Genomic DNA, 18,484 nt, shown 5'->3' with positions numbered 1-18,484 from the left:
ACCCTTTGGCCCAACATCAGCGGCATGGAACTGTAGAACCAACCCTTTAAACAGCTCCAAGAAAATAACAAATGCTTCCAGTTAGAGCTGTGCTGAAGTACAATGCTTTGGAAAAATTTGCAGGCAAATGCATAGACGTGGATGGCAGAAGTTATCTATGGAATCTATTTTGGCTGATGCTTTTGCCAAGAAGATGGATAGGTTGATAATGCTCTTGCTTTATGTGTTATTATGTGAGATTCCTGCATCACAGGGGTTGGACTTCATGACCTTCTGAGTCCCTTCTAACTCTACAATTCTATAATTCCATGTTTGTTGCACCTTAAATAAACAATTATTCCCTTTTCTCTTGCAAGCTGCACTCAATATTACAGTGGTACCTCGAGTTAAGTACTTAATTCGTTCCAGAGGTCCGTTCTTAACCTGAAACTGTTCTTAACCTGAAGCACCACTTTAGCTAATGAGGCCTCCTGCTGCCGCTTCATCGCTGCTGCACGATTTCTGTTCTCACCCTGAAGCAAAGTTCTTAACCCGAGGTACTATTTCTGGGATAGCGGAATCTGTAACCTGAAGCGTCTGTAACCTGAAGCGTCTGTAACCCGAGGTACCACTGTATTTCCATTTTAACAGTCCAGAAATCTAGAACAATTAATAAGTTGCCATTGGGTTCATTGGGTTTTAGATTTCATTCAAAATGTAGATTATTATGTCACAATCCAGCTAATGCTAGTTGAACCAAAAAGCCCATCAGAAGCAGTGGGGTTTTAAATAAGGGTAGTTAACTTGTTACCTGGGTTTAAAATGCAATTTGGGCTGCAGTCCTATGCACACATACCTGGCAGTAAGCCCTGCTGAACCAGGGATGGGGGAGAAATTAGTTTGGTTCCTATTTCATGAGAACCTTCGCACTTCCTGAGCCAATACACAAACTAGAACAAAGGTATCCTTTGGAATTAACACTTCTTTGAATTTTGTGGTGCAGTTGCCTAAGTCAAAAGGGCATCCATTAGGGGAAAGTACCAATAAAACTGAAAAAGTCCTGCAAATAACATACAAAATGCTTTATATTAGGGGAAATTATATGCACAAATTCATACTGGGAAATCTATGCACAAAATGTGTATGTTAGAAGAAAGGTGCATTATTTATTATTTATTTATTGAAATTATATACAGCCCTATACCCAGGGGTCTCATACATGCAATTTATATACCGTCCTATACCCGGGTGGTTCATGCATGGAAATGTGCATGAATTAATTAATTAATTTATGCAGAGTTTGTTTTCTTTTAAAAGAACAATGCAAACTGAAGTTAAGGTTGGGAAAATTTAAAAAAAAAACAACTGGGAGAAATCAAAACTGACAGACTTGCTCATCCCTATATTGAATACACTGGGACTTAGGGAGCAAAGCAAACAAAAGATCTGCTGGCATGAATGGAGTTTGAAATAAACAGCTCTCCAACTGATTCTGGGCTTAACCAGGATATGCCTCATTCTGGCTCAGCTAGAGATATGCCGACACAAACCAGGGCTCATCTGAAACCAGGGTCATCCCAGGGGAGTGGCAGGGGCATGGTAACGACAGGCCAGGGGGCAACTTACACCTATTACAAGGTCCATTCAACTCAATCACATGCCCTAGCAACCTAGCAGGAGTTACACTGGCAAAAAGGGTGGTGTCACTCAAGCTCTGTTTTAAAGGCTTGCTTTTCCCTCTGCCAGGTTCAGCACATTTTAGGAGCAGCTCCAATCCTAAGTGGAGTTTGGAATACATAAGTCAATGAAATATATAAAGAGGATTTAAAGGGGAAAGGATTTGATGATAAAAAATCAAAATTTGAAATAGAAATATTAAACAATGAATTTAAAACAATGTATAAAATGTATAAAATACTGTTGGAATGGCATTTGAAAGATGAGGAAGTGAAATCGGTAATGATACATTGAGCAAAAGACTTTGGATATAATATACAGCTCGAAGAACGGGAAAGATTGTGGAATGCTTTGAAAGAGAATATGATGAAAATGATGTAGATGGTATATTACACCCGTGAAATTAGCTAAAATGTATAAGACAAATAATAAATGTTGGAAATATAAAGAAAAAGAAGGAACATTTCATCATATGTGGTGGGAATGTAAAAAAGTAAAGAACTTCTGGGAAATGATATATAATGAGATGAAAAAGATGTTGAAATATACATTTTTTAAAAAAACCAGAAGCATTTTTACTTGGTATTATAGGTCAGGACATTAATAGGCAAGATGTTAAATTGTTTTTATATGCAACAACTGTGGCAAGAGTATTGTTAGCCCAGAAATGGAAACAAGAAGAAATTCCGACAAAAGAAGAATGGCAGACGAAATTAATGGACTATGCAGAATTGGACAAAATGACAGGAAGGATTCAAAACCTGCGGGACCAGAGATTTACAGAAGATTGGAAGAAGTATATGAATTATTTGAAGAGCAACTGTAATCAACAAATTACGCTAGTAGGACTACAAGAAGTTTTGTAAGGAGAAATATACAAAGTGTTACAAAGTAGAAAAAGATAGAGATATTGGTTATGAGTTTGAAATGTAATAGGGAAAATAAGAAATGCATACTGAGAGATTAGATTGGAAAATTTTCAAACAGGATTGATGGAAGTCAAAAATTTGAATAAGATGTAAAAGTATGTTTAATTACTGTTGAAAATGATATGTTAAAAAAACTAATAAAACTTTATATTTTAAAAAAATGGAATACGTAAGTTACAGTGGCATAATTTACCTCAGTATAAATTCCACCGACTTCCTACAGTTTAGATCACTCTTCCCAAATTGGAGTAATCACACATAGGATTGTGCTATATATCACAAGTTCGCAACCAATTTTACCTGGATTCCAGCCTACAAATACTTGACACCACAGGATTTACATTGCTATAATATTTGGAGGATGGAGCTGCAATCCAGCCAGACGTGATGCTATTCATTCCAATGAAGCTTTCACAGTCTCAAAGTCTCACAGTCTGCCTTGCACACATTTTGATTATGGTAACAACACTCTGGATGACACCCTGTAAAAGTTATTTGCAATAACCATCTGGCACCATCTTGCACAATAAACAGGATCCCTTATTGGACAATCGTCTAAAATAATCATTATGTACAGTACCGTTGCTGCAGTGTTAATGAAAATGAGGCAATGCAAGGAGGAGAAAAGCATGTTTTCCACTTCCACTTCCCCTACCAATTTCCCACAGCTGTCTAGAAAAATGGTAAAATAAATCAACGTAGTAAAAATTGATCCCACCATGTAATCAGATGGCAGTATCATAGAACTGTAGATTTGTTAGGGAGCCCAAGGGTCATCTCGTCCAACTGTTGAAATTCAGGGAAACTGAGCCAATGATATTCTGTGTATACAAAGCAGAAGATCTCCCACAGGACTATGGCCCTTCTGCATGTTTGCTCCCACATGCACCATTGCTTGAGAATCACAGGTCACAGAAACTGCTGCTGGGCTGCCATCACCAAAATAATGGGCATCCATTTGTGCACTAAGCAAACCTGGATTTTTTTCAATTTCTATGCAAATAATAATAATAATAATAATAATAATAATAATAATAATAATAATAATAATTTATTGATACCTCACCCAGCCGGCTGGGTTTCCCTAGCCGCTATGGGCGGCTCCCAACAAAATTAAAAGCACAATAGAACATCAAAGATTAAAAACTTCCCTAAACAGGGCTGCCTTCAGATGTATTGTTACTCATACAGAGGCCATAGATTTTCATATATGTATGTAGCTATTCTCACATTTGGCAACATGGTCTTGTCCCTGAGCATCCTGGGAGGCATGAAGCTTACAGGAACTCTAAAGGGCCAAAGTTCCCTTCACAAATACGTTAATGAATTGCAACTATTATAATGCAAAGTCTGCCTTGACACAGGAGCTTCACACAAGATTTGACCTGTCAATATAAGCAACTAGAGAGGCTATCAGCTTTAACCCTTGACAAAAACTGAACGGACTAGTGACTCTTAGCCGTATATGCTGAAAGCAGCATGTCTGAAGAGAAGCAAGCCAAGATTTGTTGGAACCCAGTTTTAACCTAGTTAACTTTGCAGGCATCAAATTACATAGAAGTTTGAGAGGTACCACTGCAATTTCCCCCTCAAATCTGACAAGAGCGTTTTATTTGGAACAGCCACAAAATGCAAACAATAGGAAAACGCAACTGGCAGCATCCTTTTGATGTTTTGTTGCTTGTTATCAAAGAGACAAGATTTATTTTCCCGTCTGAAGATCAAAATATGAGGGGAGAAACACGGAGGATAATTGAAGAAAGCAAGTTCTGATGGTATCTAGCTAGCGGAGTTGACATCCCGGGAATTGACAAATCTTCTTCCCTACCTGACAGCTTTCATCACATTAAGGAACAAAGCTTCTCAGCCAGCTTGCAGCACTTGGACCAAGATTCTGATCTATCACACACAGAAGGAAAGATGGAACAGCTCCAGCAGAGTCTTTAAATCTGCCAGAATATGTTCATTGTCTGCAGGGGTTTATTAACCTACATATATTCGAACACTTGAAATCGGCTTAATCTATAGGCTGTATCTGGGAACCAAGTACTGTGATTTTATTCACAAATCCATAAAAGCATGAACTATTACTATGCCGAATATTCTCTGCTTTCAGTGTTCAGGTCAAAGCTAGCAATTTCAGTGGGGCAGAAATTTCTCTTGAGAAACATTGAGACTGATGTAAAAAGTATTATCTGCATTTATTTCATCTGGCAATTGCTTCTTTGGCAAAAAGGGGGTGTGGAAAGTGGCGGAGGGGGAAGACTTGGAACTTTACTTGCGGAAACAGTCTCTCCTGCCAAATGGTGACTGGAAGGTTGCATTTATGTGTCTGAGGAAATATTCATGGGTGATTCCTCCTGAAGAAAGTAACACCAAAACACATTAGGAACTATTTTACATTATTGGGACCTCTGTAATAACATTAACATGTGCTGAAAAACTGCACATAGCTCAGGAAGGATCACACATAAGTATTAACAATGCTTAGAGTTAAAGAAATATATAAAATATTACCTCGATCCAAAGCCACCAATGTAAGGCAGCTCGCTCACGTGGCAGGTTTCTGCCGTAATTAATTGTCACAAAGATGGAGATATTTTGCCAGAATTCAACATGAAGAGGTTTGAGTCAAACTACATGTTATGTAGAGCCTGTATTTGAAAGAAGAAGAAGCAGGCTTGGCATAGGAAGGTGCCTTATATCGAGTCTGATGGTGGTTTCATCTAGCTCAGTGTTGTCTGCAATGATTGGTAGCTCTCCAAGGTTTCAGAGGCACATTGTCAGCCCTACCTGGAAATTCCGGGAGTTAAATCTGGGACCTTTATGTGTGGATGCTGTCTGCCCTGTGGGAAGGAAGAAGAGGAAGTGAGGGAGACAGACAAAAGTTATATCAGGGCTGCTCTTTTCGGACTCTCCTCCCAAACCAACTTCACATTTTATATTATTTATTTGTTTTGGAATTTAAAATTTGTAAACCACCACGGGTGCCTTGGCAGAAGGTGGTATATAAATGCAATAAATAAGTGATGTACTGCTGTGGTCTTCTCTATAGCTAGCCACTTTGATTTGGTGGGGAAATGGTCATGCAGGATTGTGCTTCTGATCTGGATCCTGGCCCTGGACTGCCACTGGAAAGCATGTCATTCCCCCCCCCCCCCCCCGGAAAGAGGACCTCTGAATGCAAATAGCGGCTAGGAAGTGATTTGGGGCAAAAAGACCTGTTCTCCATGTGGCTGTTTTTCCTACAAACAAAAATGCCAGCTTAAGCATGCTTTTTTAAAAAGGAACATGAGTTCTTTATAGCATCACCTATAGCTTGGGCTGAAGCAGGCTTTCCCTTTCATCAACCCCTTTAAAGTTAATCAGCATCAATTCCCATTACTAGAAATCACTTTTCATATATATTCATTCATATATATAGAGAGAAAACAAGTTAAAATAATAACAATATATTTTTCACAATAAAGTGGCATGGTCTGAGAATACTGTTTATTACAGAATCATCTTATTAAACACAAAAGTTCCTCACTGGCAAGGGAGGTGCACTATTTGTTTCTGAGGCTCCTTGTTCGTAATTTTTATTTTTATTTTGCACTACACTTCTTTTCTACCCCAGACACTTTTCAATAATCTTTCAAACTTTAGGTCTTTATTCACTCTCTGCACAGTTCCATTAACCACACTGATCACCTAACCAATGCCCACCTAGAGGTTTCCCTGTGCCAATTTCATTAAAACCCAAATCCAGTTTGTTTCCATTCATTGCTAATGGGCACCTGAACCAGAACTTGCTGATTGCACAGGAAAACATCCCAGTGGAATTTGCCCCTTGCGGAGAGAATCTGTATACCTCAGGGACCACAACATGTCTTGGGCTGCCCCCCTCTCTGTCTCAAAAAGGCCTTTGCTGTCTCAAAGCTTGGAGCGGCTGTCTGCATCTTAAGAAGCTCGCTCTGTAATAGACTTTCAGCACATCTCACATTAAAAAAAGTATTTAGTGAACAGAAGAGACAGAACTAAAATCAATTTAAAGCAGCAATTTATTTTGGTGGTCTTTTTGCTTGTAAATACTTATTTAATCCCCTATTTTGCCTACTAATTAACACTAGAGGAAGGGGGAATCAATTCTGCTTTGCTTTGAACCGTAACCAGAAATTGCTGGTTTGGTTTTGAATTCATATATTTCAGAAGCAAAACAGCATCTCTAAGACTGACAGCACTGATTTGAACTGTGGACATCACAAAATGTTTTATATTGCTTTTGCTTCATGTAGTCAACAGTGTTTTCTAGTCTTTCTTTTTAAGGGGCAGAGGCAGAAAGGCGATGCAAGCACAGGTTTCGTTAGCATAAAGTGTCATTAGCTGATTAGATCTTAGCTTTGGATTTATGGTTATCTGCTGAAACTTGTGTATTTCATTTCATTTTTACAGCCCCCATGTTGTTAACAATAGCCAGTGGCAATAACAGCTTTTGTTCAGATTTAATCTAAATCATCCATTAACTTTTTTTCTCCCTTTCATTTTCTCCACGAGTAAACAACAGGAGCTCTAGGCTTCCATCACGTCTAAAATAGCAAATGTAATTCAGGCTTGGGTCTTCTCTCTCTCTTCCAGGTGGAGGTTGAGTAGATACCTCTTTTATATACAGTTTAGTTGAAGGCACACATGTAAATTCTATCATGCATATGAGTACAATCAAAGGGGTTGTAACACCAAACACTGTGGTCCAAAAAAAAATACGAAGATATTTTTTCATTCATTGAAGAGAGGTGGAAAATATGTATTAAAAAGCACCCTACATGGACTACACAAGAAAGACATCTGGTAATATATGCATACATTGTTTTGGATAAAATATGTCCCTTACTAAATGTTATTTTTGAAATTGTGCAGTTCATTGCACTCAGGCAATAGAGCCATCTTTAATTTTCTAAATGGCTATCTTATGCAAAACCTTGCAAACACATATGGCGCAAGAAGCAATCTTAAGGAGCGCCAGTTAATGCCACGGTTCCTGTGGTAGGCTCTATCTCTGCCTGACAGACAAGGCCAAGCTGCTACAGATCTTCTTCGCAGTTGGAAGCAGAGCATTAGCCTTGTTGCCAGATGTGCAAGAATCCTCAAAGGCTTCTGTATGAGCTACATGACTTTGCGTACCCTCCTAGGCAGCTATATGAGAATTCAAGGTTGTGCAGTCAGTGGGAATCACTGTAACAGTTCCTAGGGCAGCAAGCAAGCCTCAAGCAAGAGCGTAAGTGGGAGAATGCACTTCCCTTTCTCATCCAATTTAGGGCAGAGGCAGTTTTAGGATGACACGACCGATGCAGTCGCACGGGGTGGTGCGCTGCAGGGGATGCCAAAACAATGATGTAGAATGGAGCACGAGAGGTGGTGGGTGCAGAATTTTAGCTGAAATTTGAGGGCCCAAAGCCCACCACTGTTTTGAGGGGGTGTTTCTCCCCTGTGGAAAGGAGAATTCCAGTTGCGCAGCCCTCTCCAATGTCAACACTTACAGGAGTGAAATGTGTGGAAGGCTTTCCCTTGCCTTCCTCTTTCTTCTCAGCTTGTGTTGGTGCATATTAAGATGCTTCCTTTCTCTGAAAGTGGGACTGGAAAAGGGCATTAGGAAAGACCTTGCTTTGGGGTGGTTTCCCAGTAGAGCAGGTGGTGGGTGTGAGAAGAACAGAGGAGGAAAAGACAGAAGACCCTACACTTGGAACTAAAGTGAAGGGGGAAAGCTGATCCGCCTGTGGTCCCTCCTGCATGAGGGAAGAAGGGAAATTTACTGAAAAACATGGCAGTTGTGTTGCTCCTAGACACATTCTAGAGATGAAATAGGGCTTCTGGTTCAAATGGTGGCTCAAGAGAAGGCTGTTGTTGGACACGCACCCCTCATGAGACGTTGAGCTGAAGAGATCCACGGCTCCAAAATTGGACGTGGGAAACTTTTTCAGCCTGAGGGCCACATTGCCTCATGGAACACCTTCTGGTGACTGCATATCAGTGGTGGGCCAGGCACAAAGGTGGGCAGAGCAATGGATGTTACATTCCAAGGAAAAAATCAGAGGTTAATTACTATTATTTATTTATTTATTTTAATTAATTAATTAATTAATTAATTAATTATTATTATTACAGTTCAAGAATACATTCCATCCAGGCAAAAGTACTCGAGGAGGCCTGATGCTTCCCACCCCCAGTTTAAATGATATCTAAGATCTCTTTTAAGATTAGTAGCTATTATTTTGCATGGCTTTATCATTGTTACTGTTGTTATTCTTACTTTTCCCCCTTACATTGTTTACATTTATTGTTGTCAGCTTCCTTGAAAGCTGACATTCACAGTGAAAACCTAGAGATAAATTTGCTAAATAATAATCCATGTCACAGTTTAATCTTTTCCATCTGTGTTCAGAGTGTGATGGGGCACACAGTCAAGGCAAGGGAGGCCTGGCTAATATAGCCTGATAGATTGCATTTGCTGGGGGAAATTGAAGTATTTACTTAGGACATACTTTAATTGGCATTTACTTTTCATGTCATTCAGCACCTCCAAATTACTCAATTTAATGCCCACACTCTTTTTTTTCCCCTTCCCCGATTTTATGATTAATTTTTAAATTTTGAGAAATTTAACATGAACATCACTGCTCATGACATTGCATGGCTAGATGGAAATCTCTGTTCATCCTGTCACATAATTTAAAAATCTATCACAGGTTTCAAGTGCTATACAATTATAAATAGTTTCAGAACTAGGCATTCACTGAACCATTTAATTTGTTATTTTTATCTCTTCCTTCAAGCAGGCGTTTTCTTTGAATTTATTAAGCTACCCTATTACATTACCACTGCTGGGATAAGACTTGTTGCTATATCCTGATAAATGAAAAACTGGACTTAAAAAAAATAATAATAATCACCTACCCGACATGGGTTTGCCAATAATTTCTTTTTGAACAATTTCCTAATGAGAGAAAACGAAAGCTTGATTACGGTTTTAAGCTTAGACCCTAGTTAATAATCACAACTAAATACAGTATCTACTGTACACAGTATCATGTTGCTGTTGCTGGTTCTTGGGGGGGGGGGTTGCTATTCTCCTGTAAGCAGTTCAGCCCTCTGAACACTTAACACACACCCTAGCAAAAGAGAATAAACAATCAGAAATGCACAGGAGCAGAATTAGCAGGCATTTACTCAATAAGATGCACCCACCTCCGTGTTCAACTTGAATGCACAGAAATTGCTTAATTGCATTAAATGTGTAGGTGTATATGTTTGTATCAGTATTCATTTTAACAGCACTGCCTTGAGGGAAAAAAGTTCTTTCTCTTCAAGCACCTGAAACAAGCACTTCAGGGAAAGTTTGACAATGCTTTATAAATGCAAACAAAATCAAACACGTATTTAATAGAGTGCCACAAGAAGAGCAGTTTAAAAATCTATTTGCTTAAATTATGAAGTCAGGAGAATACTGTGCATGGTAGGGCGTGAGTTTTTTGTTTTTGTTTTTACCATTGTTGCTTTTGATAACATAATAGTGCAGTGAAATTTTTGGGAACATCAAGTCCCTTGAAAAGTCCATAATAGCGTCAAGACAACAAGAAAACTAATCCACGTTGTTACTTGTGGAGCTTACATTTTAACCTTTACTGATCCTTTGACTGCTCACATCAAAAAGCTCTTGAAGAAGTGGTAATATGGTTGATCCTCGGATTTGCTTTGTGTGATTTCACACTAGTTGGCATATGGTAGTTGCTTGTGATTTCACCATGCTGTGGTTGAGCACTGGCCACTGGTAGCAAGGGATCACCTTCACCATTCTTTCAGACTGCCCCCCAATCTTCTACATAGTTGTAAGAATATAGGGGTGAAAGTTTCACCACATGCCCAGTTACCAGCTCTTCTGCAACAGAACGTGAGAAAGCAGCCGGGACCAAAATAAGAATGGAATAAAAATTTGATTCAGCAATTTGCCCAAATCAAGCAGTAGAAATGTTTATGTGTGTTTTAAGAATTCATGGGGTCTGGCCCAATTGCCTTCTAAATCTGGCCCACGGATGGTCCAGGAATCAGCGTGTTTTAAAAATGCATCTCTGGGTTCTTTGTGGGGCCTGCCTGGTGTTTTTACATGAGTAGAATGTGTGCTTTTATTTAAAATGCATCTCTGGGTTATTTGTGGGGCATAGGAATTCGTTCATTTTCCCCAAAAAGTATATATATAGTTTGGGCCCCCACAAGGTCTGAGGGACAGTGGACTGGCCCCCTGCTGAAAGTTTGCTGACCCCTGGTAAGATCTACTGTATGGAGTAGTATAGAAAAGCGCAGAGGAAGCTGTACTCACTGTCTCAGAGCCGGGCTATTTATCATCATGATACTGTGGTGGGTTTAATGCCAAGGAACTGTTATCCTGTCATATTTTTTGGGAGGTAGACGAGCTAACTAGTAAAAAGCAAAACATCCTTATAATACTGCTCAGCGAAAGATAATAATACTAGCAGACAGTAGGTTACTTTAGGTGAATTGCTTGAGGTTTCATGGAAGACCAAAACACAACACTTCTGCTATCTACTGGTGCCAGGACAAAGCTATTCCCTCTTGCCCATTTAATAGTGCTTTGTCCAGCCTAATTAGAAATGGCCCAGGCAGCAGGGATTCCACTGCTTCTCTTGGGAGATTGTTTGCTGACTAATAAGTCTCATTATATACAATAGATGTGAGCTGCTTGCTGCTGCCAGAACGGCAATCTTAGTTTAGCTATTTCTGCACAACACTCGGCCGGAATAGTCTTGTGGAGTTCTGCTAAACATTGGCAAGTTTTCTGGACCTGGCAGAAACAAATAGTAGTTTTATAGGTTCATTTGTGTCCTGATTTTTATTTTGTTTCCCATCATCTCCTGTGGTTCATCCCACCTTAACTTCTTGTTCCTCTCCTCCCACTCTCTGTGGCCACATCCACACTTATATTTAAAGCACTATTATGCCAATTTAACAACCATGGGGAGTCCTGGCAACAGTAGTTTGTGAAGGGTGCTGGGGATGGTCAGCACCCTTAACAAATTATAGTTCTCAGGATTCTTTGGGGAAGCCAAATGGATGTGTGACCTCTCATCCTCTACATCTGCTGGATTTGAGACACTGGAGGACATAGGAGTCTGCGCTACTGAGAAAGTGTGGGTACTGCTATAGCCCCCCGGCCACGCGGCTGCTTAAGTAGCACAAGCCATGCCCCCCGGTCAACCAGATTGGTCAGCCGTGGGGTGTGACGTGGCCGGGACTCCATGTGACACGGGCGGCATCGCCACACACCTCGCTGTACACAGGGAGAGCGCAAGGCCTGCCTGCAACACTGCCCCCCCCCAGGGAAGGGGGAGCGGCCTTCACAAAAATGACCCTCTGTGTCATGGTCTGAGGGTACATGATGAAGTTCAGGAGATCTGGATCCAGCCAATGCCTGGATGGAAGAGCACCTACAAACCCTAAGTACACCTACTTGAGTTCCACAATGGACAAAAAGCAGGCTTTTATATATATATAAATGTGCTATAATGATATAAATACACACTGAATGTTTTAAAAGCTAGCCAAGTTGCTCCCCCTGTTAATCGGGTTTAGCGAATATGAGCTGCTTAGACATGACGCTGAAAGCATTGAAAAATGAAATATTAGTACATTGCTTCAGTTTGCCGGCTCTCTAAAGCAAACAAATAGACCCTGTAGGTGACATCTTTTCTACGAGAAAGGTATAAAGATAAATAACTCTCTAAAAGAAATAATTTGTTGAAATAATGCACATGCAACTACTATGCACATTAAAGCTGATATGGAGAAATTATTCTCTCATTTGATGCACGTATTCAGCACACCCTGTCTCAAAATGGCCTCCTGCCAATCTGCTTTTCAGCTATACTGCAGACGGGCATGCATAAACCCATGCAGATGGTGGGATTACACTAGCGCAGAAAAACGCAGATTGCACAACCATACCATTCATAAGGGACGCGGGTGGCACTGTGGGTTAAAGCTTCAGTGCCTAGGACTTGCCGATCGAAAGGTCGGCGGTTCGAATCCCCGCGGCGGGGTGCGCTCCCGTCGTTCGGTCCCAGCGCCTGCCAACCTAGCAGTTCGAAAGCACCTTTGGGTGCAAGTAGATAAATAGGGACCGCTTACCGGCGGGAAGGTAAACGGCGTTTCCGTGTGCTGCGCTGGCTCACCAGAGCAGCGATGTCACGCTGGCCACGTGACCCGGAAGTGTCTCCGGACAGCGCTGACCCCCGGCCTCTTGAGTGAGATGGGCGCACAACCCTAGAGTCTGGCAAGACTGGCCCGTACGGGCAGGGGTACCTTTACCTTTTACCTTTACCATTCATTGCAGGAAGGATCCTCTGCTGGTTTGGTGCTAAAGCACTGAAGAAAGTGCATGATAAGTTTCCTGTGAAGCTGTGCCTTTTTCTTTTTTCTTTTACTTCCTTCCATTTCTAGTCTGTTCCTCATTGGTCAATGATTCCACGGTGGGTCACACAACACGACATGTGCCAAACAATTGAATTTTTTAAAATAACAAAAACTATTGCAATGTTAAACATTTAAATAATCAGATTATTATTAATAATAATCCTCAAAGGATCATTAAAAAAAACAACAGGCAAATAATCTGAAAATATATTATGGTACATATCCAGGGTTTAGGAATGTAACATAAATTTTGCCCCTTTTTGGATGAGATCAACATTGTTTCTACCAATGGCCTCATCGGGAAGCTCTCAAGAAAGACATGAAATGGATGTTCATATCCAGTTTCTGGGAGGATAGGAATCCAGATGCAGGCATTAAATGGAGACAGGAGTCCTATTCAAGGAAGATATAGTGCAAAGGGGGCATGGAAGTGTCCCTGATGGTAAATTACTGCTACAGTTTAGCAGCCTATATTTTTTATTTCCTTCACATTCAGAAGCAGCTCACCAGGTGGAGCAGAGCAACTGTGCTACATTCCCATCAGGTGTGTTACTGTTGCTCACTGGGATGGAGTGTGGGAGGGGACAGGGGACAGGGAGGTTGTTCCATACAAACGTACCAGCGCAGCCAATCCATGCTTCTGACAGTGCACATGCTCCACACTGACCCCCCTGCTACCTCGCTTCTTCCCATCTCTCGGTAAGCAACAGTGACACACCTGCCAGGAAACTAGCGTAGCAGCTCCACCCCCTCTAGGAAGCTGCTTCTGCTTACATTAGTTAGTAAATTCTGTCACCATTCTGTCACACACTGTTTTAACTTATTTGTTAGCTGGAATTTCAGTAAATCCTACAGCCCTGGAGCATAACCTTCCTGGGATGAATGACAGCTGCTTAAGTAATCCACCTCAAAACTCTGGAATTGTTGCAAAGAAACATACATCTAAAACACATATTTTGGGGATTGTATCCATAGTTGCTGTGAACAGAACACTACAGTGGTACCTTGAGTTACACACGCTTCAGGTTACATATGCTTCAGGTTACAGACTCCACTAACCCAGAAATAGTGCTTCAGGTTAAGAACTTTGTTTCAGGATGAGAATAGAAATCGTGCTCCAGCGGCACAGCAGCAGGAGGAGGCCCCATTAGCTAAAGTGTGCTTCAGGTTAAGTATGGACCTCCAGAACGAATTAAATACTTAAGCTGAGGTACCACTGTACTTGGGAAACATTCTCACTGGAGAAAACCAGAAGGCGATGTTTGTGAGCACCTCTTCCACCCTGCAGCCTCTTGTGCTCCCTGGAAAGCTGCTCCGGGGACTCACCAGAAAAAATTGGGAGATGGCTCCTTGCAAGAAAAATCATGCCCCCCTCCTCCAGCCTTCTCTGGACCCCAGTCCTTTTTAAGAATGGAAAGTCTTTCCATTCACAGAAGTAACACTCTGGATCCAATTCCATTACAATGATTGCAGTATATTAAATTTACAAATTGTGTCACTTGAACTAAAGCTGGGTTTACTCTTCTGTTCTCTCATTCATCCCAATTCCTGACTTTAAAAATTGAATTGAGGTAGCAGATTAATTTATGGTAATACTAATCAGAAATGGTAAATCCAACAGAACCCAAATGATAAAAATTGAAATGCATAGCAGTTGGTGTGTTAATATTTCATATTTTTATGATTAAATTTATTTTGTAGCCAGACAAAAGGGAAAAAACTTTCCCCAAGTAACTACATTAAATTTGATACTTTGACACAATTATATATATCATACACACAGTTGTAATCAAGCTGTTCCTTACCTCTTTACTTATAAAACATAAATATTTAACCACATATTCAAAGACTGTTATAATATGGCAGGAAATTGAGAGAGCTGGCCTTTTTAATTTGTACAATGTAAGAAACTAATGTTTAAGGAATTAATAGATTCTTCAGAAGGCGTGTCTGACTGTGTGAAGTGTAGAATTATTGTTGATGGTTTTCATGCAGGAACCTTTGAAATGTGCCTTTTACCCTACTAATACTTTTATGTTAATTATAGAGCACACACAGCCGAGAGGTCAGCAGAAAATATAATGACAAATTCTCTGTGAAAGGTAACTCTTTCAGAATCACCACCAATAAGCTGTACCAGGTGGCTTCAGAAATTACCATGGCACATTTGCACAGTATAATGCTGGGCAACATGCAATGCAGTTGAGTATATTTAAAGCATTATTTACAACAATATATGTGCAAAAATTCCAAAATTGGTTTTCTTTGGCAGCCCCATCTCAATTAGCCAAGGTAAAAGGTAAAGGTAAAGGGACTCCTGACCATTAGGTCCAGTCGTGGCCGACTCTGGCGCTCATCTTGCTTTATTGGCCGAGGGAGCCGACGTACAGCTTCCAGGTCATGTGGCCAGCATGACTAAGCCACTTCTGGTGAACCAGAGCAGCGCATGGAAACGCCGTTTACCTTCCCACCGGAGCGGTACCTATTTATCTACTTGCACTTTGACATGCTTTCGAACTGCTAGGTTGGCAGGAGCTGGGACCGAGCAACGGGAGCTCAACCTGTTGCAGGGATTTGAACCACCGACCTTCTGATAGGCAAGTCCTAGGCTCTGTGGTTTAACCCACAGTGCCACCTGTGTCCCTTAGCCAAGGTTATTTAGTGTTTAATACTGTATATCGGCTTTAATAGTTAATTGCATCAGCAACATTTTATTTCTCTGTATTTCACTTAAGCGTAATACTGATTGTTGTTTGTATGAGCAGAAATCAGGAGTCCGTTTGCTGAAACTATCAAAGGACACAATCCTATACCTAGATCTGCCTGGATGAGCGAATTAGGATCCAGCAGAGATTTTGCTCAGCAGTCCAGTTGCCAACTAAGGTGGGCTACACTGGTTTCCCTGAACCCAGTTCAGCCAGAGATATGCCAACCAGCTAAACCAAGAATGGTAGAAGTGGCATTCTGTGGAAGTTGAGGAGGTACCAGGCAGTGAAGGACCTCAGGTGGATCTTAATCCAGCGTAAATTAAGCACACAAAGGGGGGGGGGGAGTCACAAAATGGTGTGGAAATGTGATGAACCCAACTTAAGTCTAGAAAAATGAGACACAGAGGGAAGCCAAATTTACAAATTCATCCATTGCTTCTTACAGGGAACTCTGTTGCTAAGTGTTGCTGCACGCTCTAAGCTCAGCTTTACCAAGCTAATGAGCCGATTTATGCTAATTTAATGCAGGCAATTACACAAGGATCATTATGATGGTTGTATATGAATTATTGCTTCAAGATATAGGCTGGGATCTAAAACAGCTCATGCATGCATGCAAAGCATTTCTGTACATGTATGGGCATATGTGTCCATTTTACCATGCTGAAGCAACCCCTCAGGAATGCTGCTCTGGATATGTTGCCAGATTGGGCTTTGGGAAGGCACAAAGGCGTAAGTAACATACAAATTAAGACCACACGTGGCCCTTTGCATCATAGTCACAATCTATTGTTCCCATGAAGCAGACGTTTGGTGCAAACTTTATTTTATGCATGTACAGGGGTGTTACTGGACTGGGCCACAAGGGTGAAGTCAAGAGAAAATTAGGTGTACTTAAGTCCCATTGGAGTCAGTAGAATTTACAGCCTATCAGCTCCTAGAACAGCCGGGTCCTATTTGAACAGTAAGACAGTTTTTACCTTATTCATAACATAAATTAGTTTGTATGCAGGCATATATTTCTTTCTGAAATATCATTAAAAAAATCAGACAACCAACTTGATTAAAGCTTGATTTCATATGGTAATAAATTGAAGGTGATCAACTTATTTCTCCCATAAATCACTGGTCACATTTCAAAAACTAAAATACCAATGTAAAATAAATAATATTCAACTAGCTCACTCCCTGCTATATAATTTATGCCATGGATTGCAGGATTTTTCCACAATGCCTCTACTATCACTCATTACAAAAGAAATGATGTTATATGTTTCTGCAGTAAAATAAACAAATTTTTAGGCATAACCTGACAAGAATTTATAGCCAACTGATAATTCTCTGTCAAACAGATGTCCTATTGCCTTGGGCACAGCAAATGTAAAACACATCTCATTGGAAGTTCATCAGTATTTATTCAGGCTTCACTAATCAGTTTTCCAGTATCCCCATTCACATTTTCTCTTTTTTTTTCTTTTTCTTTTTGGCAGACTGGCCTATGCAATTGTTTATTTGTTGTTTTTTTCTCGAGTAGCCATTTTAATGATAGTTCTGTGCTGCTTTTAAAGTTTTTTAAAATATGCTGTACAGCACCCAGATGTTTTGTGAAATGGCAGTGTCAAGAACTTGCCCTCAAAACCCCAGGAGACTGTTCTCGTTTGGCCAAATGGTATCTAATGACATAAGGACAAAACTAATCTTACAAGGTAACACCAACCCAACTAGCCTAGGCCAGGAGAATCCCAGAGCCTTACCAGATGCCTCTTTAAGATTTGAGAAACAAGAGTTAAGCACCAGACTCTCTGGTCCCTAAAAGCCTCAAGCCCTACAAACTTACTCCATAGCAGTTTGACAAAGAGGCCAATTCACTGGATTCTGAAGCTAAGGCTTTACCCAAAATCAAACAGATACCAATCTTAAATGTGGTAACAAGGGAAAATGTGGTAAAGAGGGAATAAAAACAACCACATGTAAGAGAACCACGGAAAAGCCTATAAAAGTCCAATTTTAAAATAGTCAATTAAAAATAGTTAGAAAATCCAGATCTAAAAAGCCAAATTAGATGTGCAGATGGGAATTTTAAAATCAGAAAGCAAAATGAGAAAAGCTATCTTTCTAACTCTATACTTTAACATAGTGCTATAGACCTACAGCACAAACAGGTGTTGCAAAACAACAACAGATGCAAAGGTGCACAAACCCAAACTGGAATATGAATGGAGGCAAAAGGCCAAGGGCAATGGTGGCTTCATAGGAAAGATTCATAGCAACAGAGTGAGTCTCTTTAGCCAGTGAGGAGGCATCTAAGTTAGAATCTTCTTCTGCTTTTAGAGGCTATGTACAGTGTGACAGGTTTCTCACAAGTTTATTAAATAGCAGGTCCAGTCTCTGACCTTGGACACCGTAGCAATGAGATCATGCAGGTGCCACAACTGCTGAGCACATCCAAAGTCAGGAAAGCCACTTCTTGTCACAGAGGCCAAGTTTACCTAGAGGCTTGTGTAGGAGAAACCCGCATTTTGGCAAAGGCCTAACCGGAGAAACCAGATTTTGTTGACAAGTGGTAGACAGACAGACAGACTCAGGCAGTCATCCTACAGAGATATGATTACTGTGAAAGAAGAGCACTCTTTCAAGATTCCACATATATGAACAACTAATATGCATATAGTCACATATTCCATGTTCTCTGTTTCAGCTTAAAGTTGTGTTATTTATCAGTAATGTAAT

The sequence above is a fragment of the Podarcis muralis genome, chromosome 1 (genome assembly GCF_964188315.1).
Source record: "Podarcis muralis chromosome 1, rPodMur119.hap1.1, whole genome shotgun sequence".
Classification (NCBI taxonomy): Eukaryota; Metazoa; Chordata; class Lepidosauria; order Squamata; family Lacertidae; genus Podarcis; species Podarcis muralis.
This window is presented reverse-complemented; position numbering follows the sequence as displayed.